Raw genomic sequence first — 23,539 nt, forward strand, 5'->3', positions numbered from 1 at the left:
ATTTAGAAATAGATGAAGTAGTTAAATTTTTGTATTAATTAAATTTTCATGTGTGGCAACATATATACATTTCTTGCAAACTCATGGGGAAAAAGGTGACATTTTTGTGTTTTGTACTGATTTTTGAATTTGTTCTTTGTTAAATGTTTAATCTAAAAACATTTGACATTTTTCCATTGTTAAATTGCTCAATTTATCGATTAACCCATCCTTGAAGTGACATATGTGGCAACATATGCACGTTCTGTTGGAATAATTACAACAGACATGTCATATGTGGCAACATATGTATATCATAAAATGGTCTTTTGAGAGTTAATTCAATTAAATTGTCACCTAATTCAACATGTAACACTAATATATAGTCCTACAACATGTCTAAGTACAAAATGATAGTCTAATACAACAATCTCCATCAATTCTATCAATTATTTTTACAAAGACTATCATACTACTACTTCATCATACAATGACCAAGTAACTCCATATGATAGTTATATAACACCGTTGTAAATCGTTGTTTCAAGTGTTATAGCATATTTTTATTGCTTAATTATGGTCCAAAGTACTAAAATTTGGTCCAATTTGACATTTTTCCATTCTTAAATCGCTCAATTTATCAATTAACTTATCCTTGAAGTGACACATGTGGCAACATATGCACGTTCTGTTGAAAAAATTACAACAAACATGTCATATGTGGCAACATATATATATCCTAAAATGTATTTTTTGAGGTTAATTCAATTAAATTGTCACATAATTCAACATGTAACACTAATATATAGTCCTACAACATGTCTAAGTACAAAATTATGGTCTAATACAATAACTTTTATCAATTCTATCAATTATTTTTACAAAGACTATCATACCACTAGTTCATCATACAATGACCAAGTAACTCCATATGATAGTTATATAACACCCTTGTAAATCGTTGTTCCAAGTGTTATAGCATATTTTTATTGCTTAATTATGGTCAAAGTACTAAAATTTGATCCAATTTGACATTTTTCCATTCTTAAATCGCTCAATTTATCGATTAACCCATCCTTGAAGTGACTTATGTGGCAACATATGCACATTCTGTTGGAAAAATTGCAACAGACATGTCATATGTGGCAACATATGTATATCCTAAAATGATCTTTTGGGGGTTAATTCAATTAAATTGTCACCTAATTCAACATGTAACACTAATATATAGTCTTACAACATGTCTAAGTACAAAATTATGGTCTAATACAACAACCTTCATCAATTATATCAATTATTTTTACAAAGACTATCATATCACTAGTTCATCATACAATGACCAAGTAACTCTATATGATAGTTATATAACACCCTTGTAAATCGTTGTTTCAAGTGTTATAACATATTTTTATTGCTTAATTATGGTCCAAAGTACTAAAATTTGGTCCAATTTGACATTTTTTCATTCCTAAATCGCTCAATTTATCGATTAATCTATCCTTGAAGTGACATATGTGGCAACATATGCACATTCTGTTGGAAAAATTGCAACATACATGTCATATGTGGCAACATATGTATATCCTAAAATGGTCTTTTGGGGGTTAATTCAATTAAATTGTCACATAATTCAACATGTAACACTAATATATAGTCTTACAACATGTATAAGTACAAAATTATGGTCTAATACAACAACCTTTATTAATTCTATCAATAATTTTTACAGACTATCATACCACTAGTTTATCATACAATGACCAAGTAACTCCATATAATAGTTATATAACACCCTTGTAAATAATTGTTCCAAGTGTTATAGCATATTTTTATTGCTTAATTATGGTTCAATGTACTAAAATTTGGTCCAATTTGACATTTTTCCATTCCTAAATCGCTCAATTTATCGATTAACCCATCCTTGAAGTGACATATGTGGCAACATATGCACGTTCTATTGGAAAAATTGCAATATACATGTCATCTATGGCAACATATGTATATCCTAAAATGTGCTTTTTGGGGTTAATTCAATTAAATTGTCACCTAAATCAACATGTAATACTAATATATAGTTCTACAACATGTCTAAATACAAAATTATGGTCTAATACAACAACATTCATCAATTCTATCAATTATTTTTACAACCACTATCATACCATTAGTTCATCAATGACCAAGAAACTCCATATGATAGTTATATAACACCATTGTAACGTTGTTTCAAGTGTTATAACATATTTTTATTGCTTAATTATGTTCCAATGTACTAAAATTTGATCCATTTTGACATTTTTTTATTCCTAAATCACTTAATTTATCGATTAACCCATCCTTGAAGCGTCATCTGTGGCAACATATGCACGTTCTGTTGGAAAAATTGCAACAAACATGTCATATGTGGCAACATATGTATATCCTAAAATGTGTTTTTTGGGGTTAAGCTTTTTGAAAGTAGATAATATTTCAAAAGGAATAACAACCCAACCATCCTACAAACAAATAAGTGATAAAACCAGTAAAAATGTTCTGATTTAATACCAGTAAGTATTTCAAAACCCAAATTAAATTTTACCTGAGAAGATATCAACGATAAACTAGAAATGATGAGGGCAATGATACCTTGTTATAGAAGAGGATCGCAATAGATTACCACTGATGTTGTAGAAAATATCGCAACAATTTGATCTGTGAAGGAATAATGGAACGAGAGAAAGGAAAGAAGATAGAATAAAATGGAAATTAGTAAAAATAAATTAAATTTGAAATATGAAACGAAGCGACCTTTTATAGAGGAAATGAGAGAGAGGAGAGAGGGAAAAATGAAGGGACGATTGTTTTAAACCTTTTTAATTGCTTATTTTGAATTTTGACAATTCAAAGTGTGACATATGTTGCCACATATATCCTTTCTGTTGGGGCACATGCAAATAATTATGTGGTATTTTTTACAACAAATGTTATATATGTTGCGACAGACACCACATTTCTTCCTTTTCATCATAATTGACATTGTTCCAACAAAATAAAAATAATAATAATAATCATTAATATTAATATTATCAGCAAAAATGAACAATTGGTGACAATCTAATGTTGCCACATATCTTATTTCTATGACATATGTTACCACATATCTTCTTTATGTGACATATATTGCAACATATATCCTTTCTGTTGGGGCACATGCAGATAATTCTTTGGTGTTTTTTACAACAGAGGTTATATATGTTGCCACAAACACCACATTTCTTCCTTTCCATCATAATTGACATTTATTCCAACAAAATAAAAGAAAATCATTAATATTAATATTATCAGCAAAAATGAACAATTGGTGACAATATAATGTTGCCACATATCTCCTTTCTATGACATTGTTACCACATATCTTCTTTCAGTGACATATGTTGCCACATATATCCTTTCTGTTAGGGTACATGCAAATAATTCTGTGGTGTTTTTACAACAGATGTTACATATGTTGCCACAGACACCACATTTCTTCCTTTCCATCATAATTGACATTTGTTCCAACAAAATAAAAATAAAAATAATCATTAATATTAATATTATCAGCCAAAATGAACACTTTACCAATTGTTTTATACAACTTATCAAACAAAAAGGTAATTCACAATGGTATACATAACCATCAATCTAATAAATGATGGTAACCACAACATTTTCATCGAACTTTGCTTTTTTAGGTCTAGGCCTTTGTGGGTCTTCATTGTTACTAACATTGCCACTCCGAGCCTTTAAAATCCCATAGTTCCATAGGAGTGAAGCATATCTCATGTGGAGGGTTTCAGAAATAATTCCATAAGATGGCACTTGTAGTCCATCACTCAAAAACTCAGTGTATGCAGCAACAAAAAGTCCACAATCTCTGCATGGTATATCATCAATTAGAAATATAATAACATCATATTTCAATAGTGGTAATACAAAAATATTAATGTGATACTTACAGACTATTGCTTGCTTGTTGGGCAATACTAGTAACATGTCTGACTTCGAATGGGTGAGATTTGTTCTTTTCTTGGTAAGATTCAAGAACAGACTAGTTGGTTCGGTCTTTTTGATAAAAAAAATTCAAGGTACTTTGGCAACAATGTAGACAACTTTTGAATCTTGAAGCACAATTTTCTCTTAGTCCTAGATGAGGTGCCAAGGCAGTCCACCAGGTATACCAAACCCTTTGATAGTGCCAATGATTTTATTCTCATATTCAGAAACAACACTGACATTATCAATGTATGTTTTGAAAAAATAATTAGTAGTGGAATATCGATATTTAGAATGACTCTGTTACTTCGACTTCTTCTGTAAATAGTATAAAATGACATCCACATGTTGCACAGATGCATCAACAAGTGTATTTCTGTATCAATTTATTTGTATGTATTCATATCTTAATCAAAAGATAAAAGTGGGCATGGATTTACCTGATCAGTCCAGCACTTATTGGGTTGAGACATTACGTAAAACCAATCCTTCTTCTTTGAAAATGCAACTACAAAATAAATTTGTTTGAACTCAAGATCCGAGCAATTGGCTAAGTAGTGATCGTCCTTGTCTCTTCTGCAATTGTGTAATCATTATAAATAATTATTTAGTGGACAACAAGAAGAAATACTAATAATAGTTGAACGACTTTACTTGTTTTCATGATGCTTATAAAGACCCTCGTTTATCCATTGCGAGAAGGATGACATTCGTTCAGTTAAACCCTCGCCGTCAATGTTAAAACCTTCAAATGGATATTGTTGCTTCACATCACAACTGACGACTTCGACTTTCTTCTCTTTCTCTTTCGCTTTCTTTTTCACTTTCTCCTTCTCCTTCTCGTTCTCCTTCTCTTCCTTCTCCTCCTCCTTCTCCTTCTCCTTCTCCTTCTCCTTGCCTAAACTTTAGCGAATGTGTTCACACTAGAGTTATGGGTTCAAACCTTACTATCAACAAAAAGTTTCTCTTTTTATTTTTAATGGAAATTTAGAACCCCCAAACTCCTAATGCTAAGTTCCGCCTCTGTTCACACACGATGTTTAAGTTATTTAGGAAATAATTTTTTGACTCTACGAGATAAAGGTTAGGTATACGTACATTATATTCTTTTCAAACTAACCTTGTGATCATTTCACTAGACATGTTTTTGTTGTAGTTAGAAATTAAGTAATAATAGTATATAATCATATATACATGTCATGAGTTTCTTTAATTTGGTATTGTTACTCTCCCTTCGTTTCATTTTATTTGTGATATTTTTCTTTTCATTTGTTTCAGAAAGAACATTTTTTTCCTAATTTGATAACTGTTTAGTTTCCACATCTCACATGTCGTGGCTCTGACATGTATAAGATGACAAAATTACATATATACAAATTTTTATTCACAATCATAACATTCAAAAGCCTTTTACTTTCTTAAATTCTACGTTAAGTTGAAACCAAACAAATAAATTAAAACGGAGGAAATACTGAATAGAGTATTATGTAAAAAGTTTAGGTAAGTTGGAAGGAGAAAAATGAAATAAAATCACGCTATACCTATGATATGAAATGATCCTATGCTACTATAGAGTACATAATGGATTAGCAAATTTTCTGACAATTTAATTTCTAGTCACTACCAAAGAAGCACGCGCATATATTAAAAGAGATCAATAGTAACACCATAGATTTAGCGCATCTCATTGTCATTCTTGTCTTTTATGAGTGAACTGTTATGTTTTCGTGGCTATCCAGATATGACAGGTTGTGATGATATTCTGGACACTTTGATATGTGAATAATGGTGTATTACATGTAACGTGTTGCTCTATTACTTGTGAAACTGTTAGGATGAGCTGGTTCTAAATTCTATGCAGATTGTAGTTTGAGGAGGTTCAGAAGGTGTGACAGAGTGCTTGTGTTCGATATCACTTTACCTAGGGTTAGCTAGGAATGCTTGTTGAGTACCATTATTGTTTGGTACTTACTCCCTTGCTTTCCACACTTGTGTAGGTTACGAGTCTAAATCAACTTGATCATCCTCTCACATCTTCATTCGAGACTTGCCTTTGGAGTTCGTGATCATCTCAACATTCATCACATACTCTTGATTATGTCTTTCTACTATCCCATTATTGTAGACTTGAATTTCTTTTGAATTTGTTGTATTATTTAGAGGGTTGTACACGTGACACTAGGTTTTGGGGGAAAGTTGTGTTATATTAAGAGTTTTGCATTATTATGTTATGTTTAGTTCTTGATTTCTTTCTTACTTCTGTTATTGCCCTTGCCAAGGGTTGTTTAAGCTTGCCTGTATTGGTGGGATAAGGCAGGTGTCATGACACCTGTGTTTTGGATTGTGATAAGGATGAATTCAAACTATCCTCTAAGGGCACAAATACCTTCTTTAAGGACTAGGAATTGAACTACAAAAGTAGGAAATCGAAATGCTCACCTTTAAGAAGATTCTTGCTGTTCTTAAGGAAGAACAAGCAAAAAGAGTACATTTGATCCAAAAACTTCAATTGAAAAGTGTTAAACCTTTGGGGTGTAAAAAGTGGTTTTGTAAAACAAGAGTTAAAAAAAAAGGGCCTTTTCTTTAATAGCAATAGCATAGATGAGCCAAACTTTTAATGGATGATATAAATGAGTTTTTTCTAAAAGTTCCATCACATATTTGAACTTTTTCTCTTTAATGAAAGACAAATAGTTCAATTAACATTTGTAAGGACCTTCATGCTTTTAATATTATATAATAATATAGATAGATTATTTATATTTATCACATTTTAGGAACTATTTTGGTAATTTTTATTCAACTAGAATATGATTTTTAATATTATTAATACAAATTTTAATTTTCTTTTAATATTGATAAAGGATTCACCTGTCATCTACATACTTTAAAAGCTCCGACATATAACACAATCATAATCTTTTGAACCTTAATGAAATACACCACAACTTTTTGAACCTTTCAAGATTTTCCTATTATCGCTATTCATAGGTCCCAATCGAAAGTATGTGTGAAATTTGAGACTAAATTCAATAAAGAACAAATAGTACTACACATGGAAATTTCTTGACTTTCTTTTTCCCTTTGGCAATTTTCAAAGTGACTATAGCGTGGAAAAATCTACTACACATGTTATGTATTTCCACAAAAAACGTGGAATTTATTTGAACCTCTTGAGCTTTTTAATTCACTTGCACTTGTCTACACACTAAAGTTTTGATTTTATTTAGAGGTGTCCACAATTAATTTTGCACACCTTTTAAGAAACTATAAGTAAAAAAGTAATTTTACTAATTATTTTTTTAATATAATAAATACAATATCTTAAAAAATGTGATAGAAAAATGATTATAATTAACGATAAAGATAAATTAGGAATTAAGTATAAAATTACTCATTAGTTTTATAAAGTAAACAAATATTGTTAGACATTCTAAAATAGTACAATAAACAACTATTGTTGAACATATCAGTATTGTTGAACATTCTAAAACATGCTATTTTTTTCGCTCCTTTCGGTAAATTCAATAAAAAACAAATAGTACGATTTGACAATGTTTTGACAATTTCCCCATTGGGTACAACGTGGAGCTTGTTGAACCTCTTGAGCTTCTTGATCCATTTGTACCCGTGGCAGAAGTTTCCTCATATATTGAGCCGGTCTAAATGTAATGGTATTTCAATATTATTTAATTATGACTTAATAATATTTAATATCCATTTCATGTGAAATAATTAACAAATGTATATAACTCAATGGCAATTAATCTACAAATTAAATTGGCACAACTTTCCTTATATAAGCAGCAGAGCGACGGGGCAAAGGTAGTGAAATTGTATAGTATAGTATGGAGCATCTTGTTCAGCAACCTTAAGATGTATGTGACCTAATGCCTTGTAAATTGGACTGGTCTCAACTGAAGCTCAATGGCAATGGTTGGGCATTTTGGAGCATAAAACACAACGACAAGTTGGACTACCTGCGATCCATTAAGTCCATCAAGTCTTTTTTTTTGTGAGTAAGTTGTGAATATCAAACTTATTTTCCAATTTCAGTTTAGCACTAATCGTATCTTTTTGATACAGCTTATTCTGTATTTTCCATCTTTCCAACTGAGAAATGGAGGATCCGATCTGTTATGGAGAAAATATGGACTCCAAATATTTCTCTGTTTCAATTCTGGGCACCCATCAAGGTCAATGTATCTACGTTCCTGTCCACTGCAGATCAACCATTTGCTTTCTATCAGAACTTGATAAGAGGCTCTCTTCATACAGGAAGCTCTGTCTAGATACTTGGATTCCCATGGACAACTACTTATACAACTACAGCTACAAGAAAATTCCATTTGGTCCCCCTGGACGAGTTTTCTCAAGACGCTTGCCAGAATATAACCCCGACATCCCAAGCTACTCCGCTGCAGAGTTTCCACTGCTTCAAACTGCAATTTCCTTGGGAATTCATTCTTATTATGCATTTCCAGTTTCCAACCTCCATGATCACCAGTGCGTTGGTGTATTCGAGATTGTATCTACACAACCATCTCTCTGTCTTCCCAACCTTATTATGGTATTTGCTCAACGACACTTTTGTTTATATTCCGTTTGAACTATTCCATAATCCTTGTTTAATTTTCCATTCATAGGGCTTGAATTTTGAATCAGTTGGGTTCTACATTCCTAACTCATTGGACATACTTTTTGGACCTTCAACGTTAAGGTGTTACTGCCTTTTTTTTATTTTGGCGAAACTAAACAAAATATATGAAAGTAAGAAAAAAGAGATCAGTCCCACTAATTTCATAGCTTATTTTATCTTTTTTATAGCTGCCGGTTAATGATACACATAAGAACAAAGCAATACAAAGAATAGAAAAAGATCATGGGATTACTCGCAAGATTCTGGAGCAGCATTATGGCATGACTCTTGAAGATGCTGCCAAAGATCTACATGGTAAGTTCACTAACTTTAGCGTATCTGAAATGATATATGCATAGGTTCACTGAAATCCCTTTTGTGGACTTCATTTATTGCAGTTAGTCGAGCAACACTGAAACGAATATGTAGAGAAAATGAAATCGCTAGATGGCCGCATCATAAGACTAGAAAGGTTAATGTCCATGTTAGCCAAGGCATATCTTTTCAAGGTGCTGAACCATATGTGGTCCATCAACAATGTCCTGCTCTTTCCCAAGAAAAAGGCACAGATTATTTGGGTCACAAAATATCTCCTGCAACAGGAAAACCTTGTGATAAAGTGATGACTTTAAAGGTTACATTATAGAGTTGATATCATTAAGTTTCAACTCCCCTTTTCATCAACGAGGGTGGAATTGGAAGGGGGAAGTGGAAAAGAGGCTTAAGATATCACTTGAAAGGTTTTCAATAAAGTATGAAGATGAAGATGACGATTGGATTTTGATAGCTACTGATTCAGATTTGAGCTATGATATGCATTCACTAAGATTGTCAGGACAAACTACTATGAGATTACTGGCTAACCCAGAAGCTGATTCATGAAGGATTTTCCGAAAGTGATGTTATCTTTTGGTGATATGGTGTTTGTCTCTTCCCTGAGGCTGAGGTGTTGTGACATGTCTTTGTGCTCAGTGTACCAAGGTGATTAATGCTATTATGCAGTGTTTTAAGCGTGAGGGAGGCATTTTACTTAGAATAGGGTGAGGCACAAGCCTCGAGACGTGGGGCATAAGCCCTATGAATCTTTAAATTTTTAATTTATATTATAGTATAATAAAAATTAATAGTTTGAAATAATTACAAATATGATTAAATAAACTAATAGAAAATAAAAGTTCTAACATGATTATACAAGTATAAATAATCTAATATCTTAACTTTCTAATAATAAAAGAATCATTATCTCTCAAAAATATTTTTTTTATCATACTATACGATTTACCCCCTTAAAAGAAAATAATTAATAGTCTTACTAGTATTATAATAAAATTATCACTCCATCATGAATAAAAATAAAATTACTTTCAAATAGCTAAATAAAATATAATAATTTTGAGACAGATGACAAAATCATGAAGACCAATGATAAGTGAAAAAGTAAAAAAATTTGTGACGTATTTATAAAAGAAATGTTACGTAATATAGTTACCAAATAGGAAAGATGTGATACTAAAACTTGTTATTTGAGTTATTCTCAATTTTCTTTATCTCCATAGATTAAAAATTATTATGTATCATTCAATTATTCAAAAATTATGAGGGTCAACAATCTTAGCTAAAATTTTTAACACTGTGTAAGATCTGTTAGGCGAGCCTTGAGTGTTGGGTGTTGGGCATGCTTAGGGCATACAGTTGGGCGCTTAGGACATAAGTCTTACGGAACTAAGCCCCACACTTGAGTCTTGAGGTGTTTTGCTAAAGACCCGCCCTAGGGCGAGCCTCGAGACGAGTCCCAATAGAATTTTTTAAAACACTGCTATTATGAATGCGGAATTATCAAATTACCTTTGGGCTCATGGAAAGATGTCTATATTCCAACTCCACAACTTTTTGCCTTTTTTTTTTTTTTTTTTCCTTTGGCAATTTCCACACTAACTACCGCGAGGAAAAATGTAGTACAGATTACTTTATGTATTTCCAACAAAAAAAAATAAATGCAGAGCCTCTTGAACCTTTTGAGCTTCTTGAGCCACTTGCACCCGCCTATAAATTAGTGGCAAGTGTATCGCTGATAAGTCAGAATTTTATTAAGGAGTGTCAAAAATATAAAATATTAAATACACAAGAAAATTAATGAAATAAATTCTACTAATGAAAGCAAAAGATAGTTACATTATAATTCGACAAGATATATAATAATAAGTGTGTTGTCGTTTTAATTGTTCTAAAATTATTCAATTTAAATAGGTCAACTAGAAAATATGATTTCGATTTGACAAAAAAAGAGATAAAGAGAAAACTTGAAGAATTAAATAAATCCCAAAAAGGAGCCCTTGATAGATTTTTTAACAAAAAATAAAAATTCTGAATAAAAAAGTATTGCTTATAGAATAATGTTAACAATTCATGGTTGCCTCAGCCGAAAGAAGTTTTTCGAAACGAAAATTGATAAAATCTTATCTAGATCAACAATGTCTCAAGAGAGATTGAATGGACTAACTATATTATCAATTGAAAAGGAATTATTAAAACATATTGATTATAAAACAATAATTACTTCCTCCGTCCCTATTTAGTTGTCCGCTTTAGAAATGTCACACATATTAAGGCAACAATGATTAGCATAGTGAAGTTACAATTTTGCCCTTATTAATTATGATTCCAAAATAAACTTATTCAAGATAACTAATCAATGTTGGGGGAAGTTTAAATTTTCAAGAAGTTTAAATGAGGGTATAATATGAAAATTTTTTTTGTCCTTTCTTGATTTGTCAAAATGGACAAGTAAATAGGGACATCTAAAAGAGGAAATATGGACAAGTAAATAGGGACGGAGGGAGTAATAACTTTGCATCTAAAAAGGCAGTAAAAGTAGATTTTAAATAAAAGTATATATGATGATTTTTTTAAAAAAAAATATTAGGGCCCCTCTTTAAGATTTGGCTTTAGGCCCCAAATTTTGTTGAGTCGGCTCTGGTTGTAGAGATGCTAAACCATTATAGAACCATTAAGATATTGACTTATCAGTTATTGATTTATCGGTTTTTGATCGTTATCGGTTCGGTTATCGATTTAACCGTTAAGATTTGACACCAAAAAAAAAATCATTGAAAATCACTTAGAAACAAGGTGACAAACCATATAAACCATGCACATGAGTTCATAAGTTACATCTTGTTCAAAAGCAAACACTTTTATATTGTAGAATAACCAAAACTTTGAGACAACAAAAAATAAAAGTAGGAAATCAAACTCTAAGTCAAAGATTTTATATACAAAATGGTATAAATATAATTATTTAACTTACTATCGGGTTATCTGTTAACCCATTAAGAAAAAACCTTAAACCGTTAAGAGCGATAACCCGATAACAAAAAAAATCAAAATCGTTATCAAAATTATTAAACCAATAACTCATTATTGATAAACCAATAACTTTTTTGTGAATTCGGATTATCAATTTCGGTTCGATTTTGAACAACCTACATGCAATTGCTCAATTACAATTTAAATGACCAAAATACCCTTAAAATGCCTAGGAGACATGTTGATACCAATAATTTTACCGACTCTTCTAATATAATAGAAAAATAATAAAATCACACAACGTGAGAGAAAAAATAACTTATGGTGCTGTAGTGGTGGAAGATAAAAGGGCAATAATTAATTCATGAGTGTCTATATTTTTTCTACTATTATATAAAGGGAGTTTATGATGGGACATTTTATATAGTATATAATATAATAAATTATTTTTTCTACTATATAATATATATAATATATATTTATTTTTCTACTATAAGGGAGTTTATATAATATATAATAATATATAATAATATAATATAATAAATCATTTACAAATGACTTAAAATATTTAATATTTAAAGGATATTCTACTATTATATAAGGATATATAATAAAATAGGTTGACTCTCAAAATTCTATCCGGGTCACATATATTGGGACAGAAAAAATAACATATATCACTTTAAAATTACCAAAAAAGTATTATAAATAATAATAATTAACAACTTAAAATATCTTAAAGACATTTAAAAAGGGTTAATTTTGTAATTTTATCCATATCACATAAATCAGGACAAAGTGACCAGTAATATAGGTTATTTGAAAGTTACATAAAAATATTATAAATCACAATAATTAATAACTTAAAACATTTATTTTTTTAAAAAGGCAAATTTGGATGACTCTTCAAATTTCATTTGTGTCACATAAATTGAGACAACAAAAATAACATATATTGCGTCCATTTTAATTTATTTGTCTTAATATTTTTTTTATATTTAAAAATTACGTAAAAATTATAAATCATGATAATTGACAACATAAAATATGTTTTGAAAAAGATACAAAAATTTTCACTGATTCTTGAAGTTAATCTATCGTAAAAATACTATAAATCATGATAATCGATAACATAAAATATTTCAAAAATAAATACATATAAAAAAATTCGATTGATTCTTGAAATTAATCTATCGTAAAAAATTATGTATAAAATACAATAAATTGTGATAATTGACAACTTAAAATATTTATTAAAAAAACTCAAAAAAATAAATTGAATGATTCTTAAAATTAATCTATCAATGCCACATAAAATGAGACAAAAGTAGTAATATGCAATGTTTAATGTGAAATTATTGAAAACTACGTAAAATGTATTATAAATCTTAACAATTAACAACATTTGATTGAATCTTGAAATTTTATCAATGCTACATACATTGAGACAAGTGGAGTAATATATATTAAGTATTTAAAAATTACGTACAACCATATTGCTTTCTGTAGGCTTCGAAATATCGTGGTCATTTTTAGGTTGATACAAGTTTTGTACATTTTTTATTTTTTTAATATTATAAATCGCAATAATTAATAATTTAAAATATTTAAAAAATATATTCAAAATTGAGTTGGTTTCGGGAATTTTATTTATACTATATAAAATGGGACAAAGGAAGCAACATATATCATTTACAAATGACTTAAAAAGCATTAAAAATTACAATAATTACCAATTTAAAATATTTAAAAGCTATATAATAAAATAGGTTCACTCTCAAAATTCTATCAGGCTCACATATATTGGGACAGAAAAAATAACACATATCATTTTAAAATTACCAAAAAAGTATTATAAATAATATAATTAACAACTTAATATATCTGAAAGACATTTTGAAAGGGCTAATTTTGTAATTTTATCCATATAACATAAATTAGGACAAAGTGACCAGTAATGTAGGTTATTTGAAAGTTACATAAAAATATTAGAAATCACAATAATTAATAACTTAAAACATTCTTTTTTAAAAAATTAAAATTTGGATGACTCTCCAAATTTTATTTGTGTGACATAAATTGAGACAACAAAAATAACATATATTGGGTCCATTTTAATTTATTTGTTTTTTTTTTGTTTTTTTATATTTAAAAAATGCGTAAAAATACTATAAATCATGATAATTGACAACATAAAATATGTTTTGAAAAAAATACAAAAAATTCCACTGATTCTTGAAGTGAATCTATTGTAAAAATACTATAAATCATGATAATTGACAACATAAAATATTTCAAAAATGTTGTATGTGGGTAGTCTTATTATGTCTTCAATAGCGTCAAAGAAAGTACAGGTTTGTGATAAAAAAACTTATTCTTTTATTCATGCAAACAATCGCTTCAAAAACTCCGTTATTAGCCCCAAAACATACCATTTATAGTACAATATAAAAGAAAGAGTGAAATTTTTGAAGTCTAATACTGATTGTCTCTAATTATTTGTCAACTTTTGAATTAATACATCTATTAAGAAAATCATGATTGACATAATGAGTTTACCAGTTTATCCCTATTAATTATGAAGTGAATGAATTAAAAATTTAAGATTTTAAAAAAAAAATTCAAAGTAATTAATTGAGGGTATAATAAATAATTTTTTTTTGTCCTTTCTTAATTTGTCCAAATAAACAAATAATTAAGGACAACTATAAAAAGAAAAATGAACAAGTAACTACGGACAGAGGTAGTAAATCACAACAATCATATTGTAACAATTACTACATTAATATTGTAAAGTCTCTTCCACTACTTTCCACTCTTTAAATTGAATGCTACTCCCTCTGTTTCTAATTACTTGTCCACTTTTTTTTTTTTAGTTGTCCTTAATTACTTGTCTATTTTGACAAATCAAGAAGGGACAATGTTTTTTTTTACCTATTATACCCTCAATTAATTACTTTGAAAAAGATAGAACTTCTTGAAAATATTAAGTTTTTAATTCATCTACTTTACAATTAATAAGAGTAAAATGGTAAATTCACTATGTGAATTATTGTTTTCTTAATAGGCATGTCAATTCAAAAATGAATAAGTAATTAGATGCAGAGAGTAGTATATAAAGTGGGGAAAATGCATAAGTACCCCCCCAGCCTATGCCCAAAATCCCTGAGACACACCTAACCTTTACTAAGGTCCTATTACCCCCCCGAACTTATTTTTTAGTTAATTGTTTACCACTTTTCGGCCTACGTGGCTGAGTCCGTGATTTCACCTATGTTAGGCGCGTGGGTGCAGCTTTTAGACAACACTGACCAATAAAAATTGGTCATGTGTTAAAATAAACTTGGAAAAAATAAATATTAACTCAATTGTCTTCTTCTTTATTATTGTTCTTCATGTTTGAAAAAAAAACCTCCATTATCATAACTTAAATTGATCCTTTCTTCGAAAAGCTAACAAAATAAAATCAAGAAAAAACTAACCTTTGAACTCAATCACGATTCTTGATGACTTAGAAGTAGGGGTGTACATAGGTCGGTTTGGTTTGGTTTTTCATTAAAAAAAACCTAAACCAATTATGTCGGTTTATTAAATCTAAATATCAAATCAAACCACGCAAAGTCAGTTTTTTCGGTTTCGATTTTAGTCGGTTCTTTCGGTTTTTTTCGGTTTTTTACAACTTAACGGTGTTTGAAAAAGAGATCAAATATATTTTCACCTACCTGTGTGATAAGCTAAACTTAAGAAACGTTAAATGAATAGAAATTTTCGTAAAGACGGTAAAATTCACATGAGTACAAAATATNTGTGAGTAAGTTGTGAATATCAAACTTATTTTCCAATTTCAGTTTAGCACTAATCTTATCATTTTGATAACTCCAGCTTATTCTGTTGTTTCCATCTTTCCAACTGAGAAATGGAGGATCCGATCTGTTATGGAGAAAAGATGGACTCCAATTATTTCTCTGTTTCAATTCTGGGCACCCATCAAGGTCAATGTATCTACTTTCCTGCCCACTGCGGATCAACCATTTGCTTTCTATAAGGGAATTGATAAGAGGCTCTCTTCATACAGGAAGCTCTGTCTAGATACTTGGATTCCCATGGACAAGGAAATTTCATTTGGTCCCCCTGGACGAGCTTTCTCAAGACGCTTGCCAGAATATAACCCCGACGTCCGAACCTACTCCTCTGCGGAGTTTCCACTGCTTTAAACTGCAATTCCCTTGGGAATTCATTCTTATTATGCATTTCGAGTTTCCAACCTCCATGATCAGTGCCTTGGTGTATTTGAGATTGTATGTCCATACTCATCTCTCCCTCTTCCCAGCCTTATTAAGGTATTTGCTCAACGACACTTGTTTATATTCCGTTTGAACAATTCCATAATCCTTGTTTAATTTTCCATTCATAGGGCTTGGATTTCGAATCAGTTGGGTCGTACATTCCTAACTCATTAGACATTCTTTTTGGACCTTCAAATGTAAGGAGTTGCTGCCTTTTTTATTTTGGCGAAACTAAACAAAATAAATGAAAGTAAAAAAAAAGAGATCAGTCCCACTAATTTCATAGCTTATCTTATCATTTTTATAGCTGCTGGTTTATGATAGACTTGACGATATAAAGGACGGGTTATATGAGATCCTTGAAAGACATAGTTTACCCTGCACACAAATATGGATTCCTATTTCCCGATCTGTCTCTTCTAAAGTCTTGTATTGTGCTGCTGCCTCCATATATGAACGTCCGGAACCAATGTATCATGAGTTTGAATATTCTTCTGAGGTCTGTATTATTGAGAGTGGCAGGACATTGGTTGGGAAGGCATTTGCATCCCAAGGTTCATGCTTTTGCAAAGATGTTACTCTATTAAGCATCGAAGAGTACCCTTTGTTGCCTAGTGCATGAAAAGCTAGATTCACTCAGAGTTTTGCTATTTGTTTGCAAAGTATATGCGCCAACAATTTTGTTTTCGTAGTTGAGTACTTTCTGCCACGCAACGAAATGGCTGTTAGAGATACAAAGACTTTCTTAAACATGCTTTTAGCCACAATGAAAGAACAACTTCCAGGTTCCATAGTTGCTTCTGGAAATGAACTGGGGAAAGGATGCTCGTGGTTGTTGCTTAGTCAAATTCTAAGTTATCTAGAGGTAGATAACTTAGTGGGCAATAGTGTTATTGCTTAGTTGCTCTCTTTGTAGTAAGAGTTGCTACATTGAGGGGGAAGGGATTTAGAGGTAAATTCCTAGGTTGCAAGCAGTTGTAATCTGAATCGTTGCTCCATTTGAGTGAAATGGAGTTTAGGTTGAGAAGCCTGTGAAGTCGTGGTTTTCACCGCCCTTGAGCAAGGGGGTTTCCACATAAAATCATTGTGCAGATTTTACTTTCAGCCATTTATTTTCTGCATCTATTTCAGTTATTGTTCTTGCTGAGTCAAGGGACCTGGTCCTTGACGTATAGTGGACGCATACTACTGCTTGTGCTTACATTATTGTTCTTACTGTGTCAAGGGACCTGGTCCATTGACTGTTAGAAGAAGCATACATTCCAACAAGAGCACTATGGTTGTGGTTTGAGAGACAGGAAATAGATAGTGATATTATATAAAATTCTAAATATTAATATAATAACTAAATAACAATATTTTGAGAAAAATGATAACATTTCTAAGAATTTTCATATTAAGCGTATGTGCTTTGTAAGTGTGTATTTTGTTAAAAAGAACATATTTTGTGGGTACGTTATACTATTAAGGACAAAACTTTTTTAAAAAAATTACTTAGAAATGTTTCTCTTTAAGATAGAAAGTTTTGTCTTACGCAAAGAGGAACGTGAAACTGTACTTTAAAAATATTTTATCATAATATTGACAATAAATAATTAATAAAATTATGTACTTTCAAAGATATATAAGAGAATAACACAATAACCAAGGTAGGTTATAACTAAATTAAATATACCCAGTAATAGTAAAATAAAAAAGCAAATACAGCATAGATGAGGAGAATTTCTAATTTTTTTTTTATACATATTGCATAACCTACTTCTAAAGATTGGGCAATAAATTACTAATGTAAAGTCAATTTGGTTAGAGCTATACACATTAATATGTTGTTCACGTCCTCTTTTTTTTTACACTCTTGTTCACCAAGTTCTTGTTGTACCCTTAGAATACGATTGAACTCAAATTAATAATTTAAGGAAATTAATAAATGACAATTTTGTCTATTACAGGGTCTTTTAGAGTGTGTTTGGTATAAAGGAAAATGTTTTCCATGAAAAAAATTTCCTAAAAAAAGTTTTCTTGGAAAACAAGTGGTTTCTAACTTATTTTCTCATATTTGATAGGTGAGTAGAAAATATTTTCTGAAAAATAATTTTTAATGTTTGGTTGGTGAATGAAAAATATTTTTCAGAAAATATCTTTTATTTTTGGCTTGAGACTAAGAAAAATTCTTTAGGAAAATAATTTCTGATCCGAAATTCAACCCCGATAATTCATTTAGGACCCGATCGCGGGGAGGGGGGGGGGAGGTTGGCGTAAAAAATGATTTTTTTTTGTTAAAATAAAAATATTTCCCAAAAATAATTTTTGACGGGAATGTCCTAGGTGGGATCGGTGTAAAAAATGATTTTCTTTTAAATTTAAATACTTCCCAAAAATAATTTATTCTTAAATTTTCTTTTGACGGGAATGGCCTGGGTGGGGGTGGGGGGTTGGGGGTAGGGAGGGGGTGGTGTAAAAAATAAAATAAATTAAATTTGAAATATTTCTCAAAACAATTTTTTCTTTTGTCGGGAATGGCCTGGGTGGGGTTGGCGGGGTAGGGGTAGGGGTGGGGGGTGGCGGGGAGGGGGTAGGGGGTGGTGTAAAAATGAATTTTTTTTATATTTGAAATATTTTTTCCAAAAACAATTTTTTTTTAAAAAAAATGATGGGGATGGCCTGGGGGGGGGGGGAAGTTTGGTGGTAGGGATACAAATATATTTGAAATTTAAAAAATAAGAAAATTTAAAAAAAAAAAAAATTCTTTGAATGAGGAGGGTCGGATATGGGGTATGGGTAGGGTAAGAAAAAAAGTAAATGATAAAGTAGAGTTTTGGAAAATGTTTTCCTTGATTTTGAAAGGGAAAGTCATTTTCCTTAAATTTAAGGAAAATAAGTTGATTTGGAAAATATTTCCAAATATTTAAGCCAACCAAACATTGGAAAACATTTTTTGGAAAATGCTTTCCTCCATACCAAACACACCCCTAATGAAAGACAAACAGTTCAATTAACATTTGTAAGAACCTTCATGCTTTTAATATTGTACTAGTTTTTCGACACGTGTGTTGTACGTGATTATTAATTTGAAAAATATATGTTATAGTAAATAGTATTGCTTATTTAAGTGAAGATTTGAATAATAAGCTTTGCACATTATAATATTGCAGACTCTTTTGTGAATATTCAATATGGATCGTCATATATATCTCTTATTCACTCGAATCTATGAAGATGATCAATGAAAAATATATATTTATTTCAATTTGATGAGGTTCAATCATGTAATTAGTCGTATCTCTGTAATATTACCTTATAGACGATATTTGTTGTGTATTTTTGTAATAACTATGAGAATTCATAATAATATAATATAACTAAAGAATGTTAAAGAGTGTGAATAACGATTGCAATAATTAGTAATAACTAAGAGAATTTATAATGTTATAACTAAAGGATTAATGTGCAATAGATGTATTTCTAATAAATTTTATACTTACATAAATAAATATGACTTTTAATTAGGGGTGTGCACTATTCAGGTTAAGCCGAATAACCAAACCAAATCAAACCAAATTTTTATTTGGATTGGTTTTTCAGATTGGTCTTGGATTAATATATTACTTTGTTTGGTTTTTTGGCTTGATTTTGGGTTTTAAAAAATAAAAACCAAAAGATCGAAAAAACCTGAATTATATATATATATATATATAATGTTTAGGTTTAGAATTAAGTTGGAGTTAACCACTTTTGTCCCTTTTTGGTTATTGCCTTTCATGATGATTACGTTTATATTTATTTTTTTGAATTACATCTATAATAGGTATACTTATTTACTTATGATTTATATTAGAAAGTATATTTAAGGGATTAAATATAATTACTTTGGTTATGTTATTAATTATTGATATAACCAAATAACCAAACCGAAAAAAGCTGAATCGAATAGGGGAAAACCAAACCAAACCAAATTTATTTTGGATCGGATTGGGTTACACTTTTACAAAACCAAAAACTAGAAAATCCAAACCGAATAGTGCAAAACCAAACCGAAAAATCGAATGCACACCACTACTTTTAATTAATGTTACTATTTTTTCATATAGTTATGAGAAAAATACATAAAAACACCCTTAAACTTGGCAGCAAAACTTACTTTAATACTTTAACTTTACTGGTAATTATTTACCCCCTAATCTTATTACAAGTGAATTCATATCATGATTCCATATCGCATGATCAAACGGGCCTAAATGTAATGGTATTTTAATAGTACTACTATTTAATTATGGCTTAAGTCATATACAACCCCTTAAAGTTGTCTGCATATTTCACGTAGACACCTCAATTTAGCCATGTACATATTGAACATATTATATGTTTAAAAGTAATTTCTATTAGACACAAAATGTTGACATGAAAAAAATGTGTAATTCAACCTCCTAAAACGCGTGAAACAATTAGAAATAATATTTATTCTTTCTCTTTCCAACTTATATAGCTAAATTAATAAACAATAATAATTAATATAAGAAAAAATTAAAAAAAAGGGAAGGAACGTCTTTCTCATCTTCCCTCTGCAACTATTCCATGTTTCTTTACACACCCCAGCCCCTTCACCTCTCCCTCACCCTCTCCAATTCGTCTACTGCTTTTTCATTCTTTCTTTTTTTTTAATTATTTTTTTATTTTATGTAGATCTGATTAAAGTCTTAAATATTTTGGTGAAGCTCTATTGTTTCCAATGAAAATAATATTCCGGCGGCGAAGCTTCATTATTTCTGCTGAAAATAACATTCTAGCGAAACTTCATTGTTTAAGATGAAAATAGTATTTCAGCAAAGCAATTGATTATTTTTTTCAAAAAATATCTACTATTTTCTTATAATTGTGATAAATGTTTGCTAATGGAAAGAGGATGAAGAGAGTGAATGAAAAGTTTTGATGCTATTAGAACGAAAGATAAATGAGAGATTAGCTTAGATGAGCATCAATGGTGTATTATCGACACCGGTGAAAGGAATAGAATTCGATGAAGAAAAGGAAAGGGGTGGATGTTATGGTTTATTGGCGTTTGAGGCGCAACGACCCAGTTGAAAGGAAAACAAGGTCCGACGACGAAGAAGAAGAAGACCTTAGGTTATGGTTTATTGGTGGTTGACAGGTTGAGGCGCAAGGGTGACCCAGTGGAAGGGAAGAAGAAGAAGAAGGGGGTGGGATGGGTTAATTCAAAAATAAAATTATATTTTCTTAAAATTCCTTTTGTATTATTTATATAGAGTTTTAAAAAAAAAAAATCCAATCACCATGTGTCGTTGTCTCATTAGTTCATTTGCTATGTATATGCTATTGAGATGTACGCACTATCGTTTTTTTATTGTTTATCATTTTGTATTAAATAGTTATAAATTTGTTAAGATTTAAGTATTCAATAGGTACAAGATTAAATTGAGGTGTTTATGTGAAACATGTAGACAACTTTAAGAGGTTGCATATGATTTAAATCATTTAATTATTGTGATATAAATGGAGAACTATGGATGATTTATAATATTGATGAAAATAGTAGTAACTCGACGACTTTTCGACAGTTGAGCGACGAGGCAAAGGCAGTGAAATAGTATTGTATTGTATGGAGCATCTTCTTCAGCAACCTTCAGATGTATGTGACCTAATGCCTTGTAAATTGGACTGGTGTCAACTGAAGCCTAATGGCTGGGCATTTTGGAGCATGAAACACAACGACGTGTTGGAATACCAGTGATCCATTAAGTCCATCTTTTGTGAGTGAGTCTGTTGTGAATATTTTCCAATTTTTGTTTAGCACTAATCTTTTTATCTTTTTTTATACAGCTTTTTCTGTTGCTTCCATGTTTCCAACTGAGAAATGGAGGATCCAATCTGCTATGGAGAAAATGTTGACTCCAAATATTTCTCTGGTTCAATTCTGGTCACCCATCAAGGTCAATGGATCTACTTTCCTGTCCACTGCGGATCAACCATTTGCTTTCTATAACCAACTTGATAAGAGGCTCTCTTCATACAGGAAGCTCTGTTTAGATACTTTGATTCCCATGGACAAGGAAATTTCATTTGGTCCCCCTGGACGAGTTTTCTCAAGATGCTTGCCAGAATATAACCCCGACGTCCGAAGCTACTCCTCTGCAGAGTTTCCACTGCTTCAAACTGCAATTCCCTTGGGAATTCATCCTTATTATGCATTTCCAGTTTCCAACCTCCCTGATCACCAGTGCCTTGGTGTATTTGAGATTGTATCTACACTACCATCTCTCCATCTTCCCTACCTTTTTAAGGTATTTGCTCAACGACACTTTTGTTTATATTCCGTTTGAACAATTCCATAATCCTTGTTTAATTTTCCATTCATAGGGCTTGAATTTCAAATCAGTTGGCTTGTACATTCCTAACTCATTGGACATACTTTTTGGACCTTCAAAGGTAAGGTGTTACAGCCTTTTTTTATTTTGGCGAAACTAAACAAAATAAATGAAAGTAAGAAAAAAGAGATCAGTCCCACTAATTTCATAGCTTATCTTATCTTTTTTATAGCTGCCGGTTGATGATACACCTTACGGAATAGTGACCGAGTTATACAAAATAATTGAAAGACATAGTATACCCTTAGCTCAAATTTGGATTCCTTTTTCTGTATCTGCCTCTTTACAACTCCTGCGTTGTGCTGCTGCCTCCTTCCTTGAACATTCGGTTTTAATGCATTATGAGTTCAAATATATTTCTCAGCTCTCTCTTATTGAGAGCGGTGAGGCATTGGTGGGAAGGGCATTTGCATCCCAAGGTTCATGCTTTTGCAAAGATGTTACTCTATTAAGCATCAAAGAGTACCCTTTGGTGCATAATGCACGAAAAGCTAGATTCACTCAGAGTTTTGCAATTTGTATGCAAAGTAAGTGCGCCAACAATTTGGTTTGCGTAGTTGAGTACTTTCTGCCACCCAACGAAATGTCTGATAGAGATACAAAGACTTTCTTAAACATGCTTTTATCCACAATGAAAGAACAACTTCCAGGTTTCATAGTTGCTCCTGGAAATGAACTAGGGCAGAGGATGCTCGTTGAAGTTGTTAAAGTTTCCCTGAGTGATGAACTTGACTCCTTTGAAATTGGCCAAACTCTGCCGAGTGTTCAATCACTGCAGGATGGAGGAGAAACAACAGAAATTGATTCTTTCTGTCAACAGTCAAATTTACAGAAGGAGAATAGTGTTGCTGCTGCACTACTGGTTCCTTCTTGTTCATCAGACAAGCGTGACTCACTCAACTGTGACGGGACAGTTGAAGTTGATCCGTCACTGC

The 23,539-nt window shown here is 30.9% G+C and overlaps 1 long non-coding RNA gene across 2 annotated transcripts in view; it reads left to right on the forward strand.

The window, feature by feature from the left end:
• LOC125852286 (uncharacterized) overlaps positions 1 to 23,539 on the forward strand; it is a 43,326-nt gene that overhangs the window by 19,211 nt on the left and 576 nt on the right. The window contains exons 1-2 of one of the 2 annotated variants that reach the window (XR_007444997.1): positions 8,834 to 8,947; positions 9,031 to 9,104. This is a non-coding gene — a long non-coding RNA (uncharacterized LOC125852286). Of the gene's footprint in view, positions 1 to 8,833; positions 8,948 to 9,030; positions 9,105 to 23,539 lie in introns of those variants that run through there. The other variant, XR_007444998.1, reaches the window with a different exon arrangement.

This window comes from Solanum stenotomum, unplaced genomic scaffold (genome assembly GCF_019186545.1).
Source record: "Solanum stenotomum isolate F172 unplaced genomic scaffold, ASM1918654v1 scaffold3344, whole genome shotgun sequence".
Classification (NCBI taxonomy): Eukaryota; Viridiplantae; Streptophyta; class Magnoliopsida; order Solanales; family Solanaceae; genus Solanum; species Solanum stenotomum.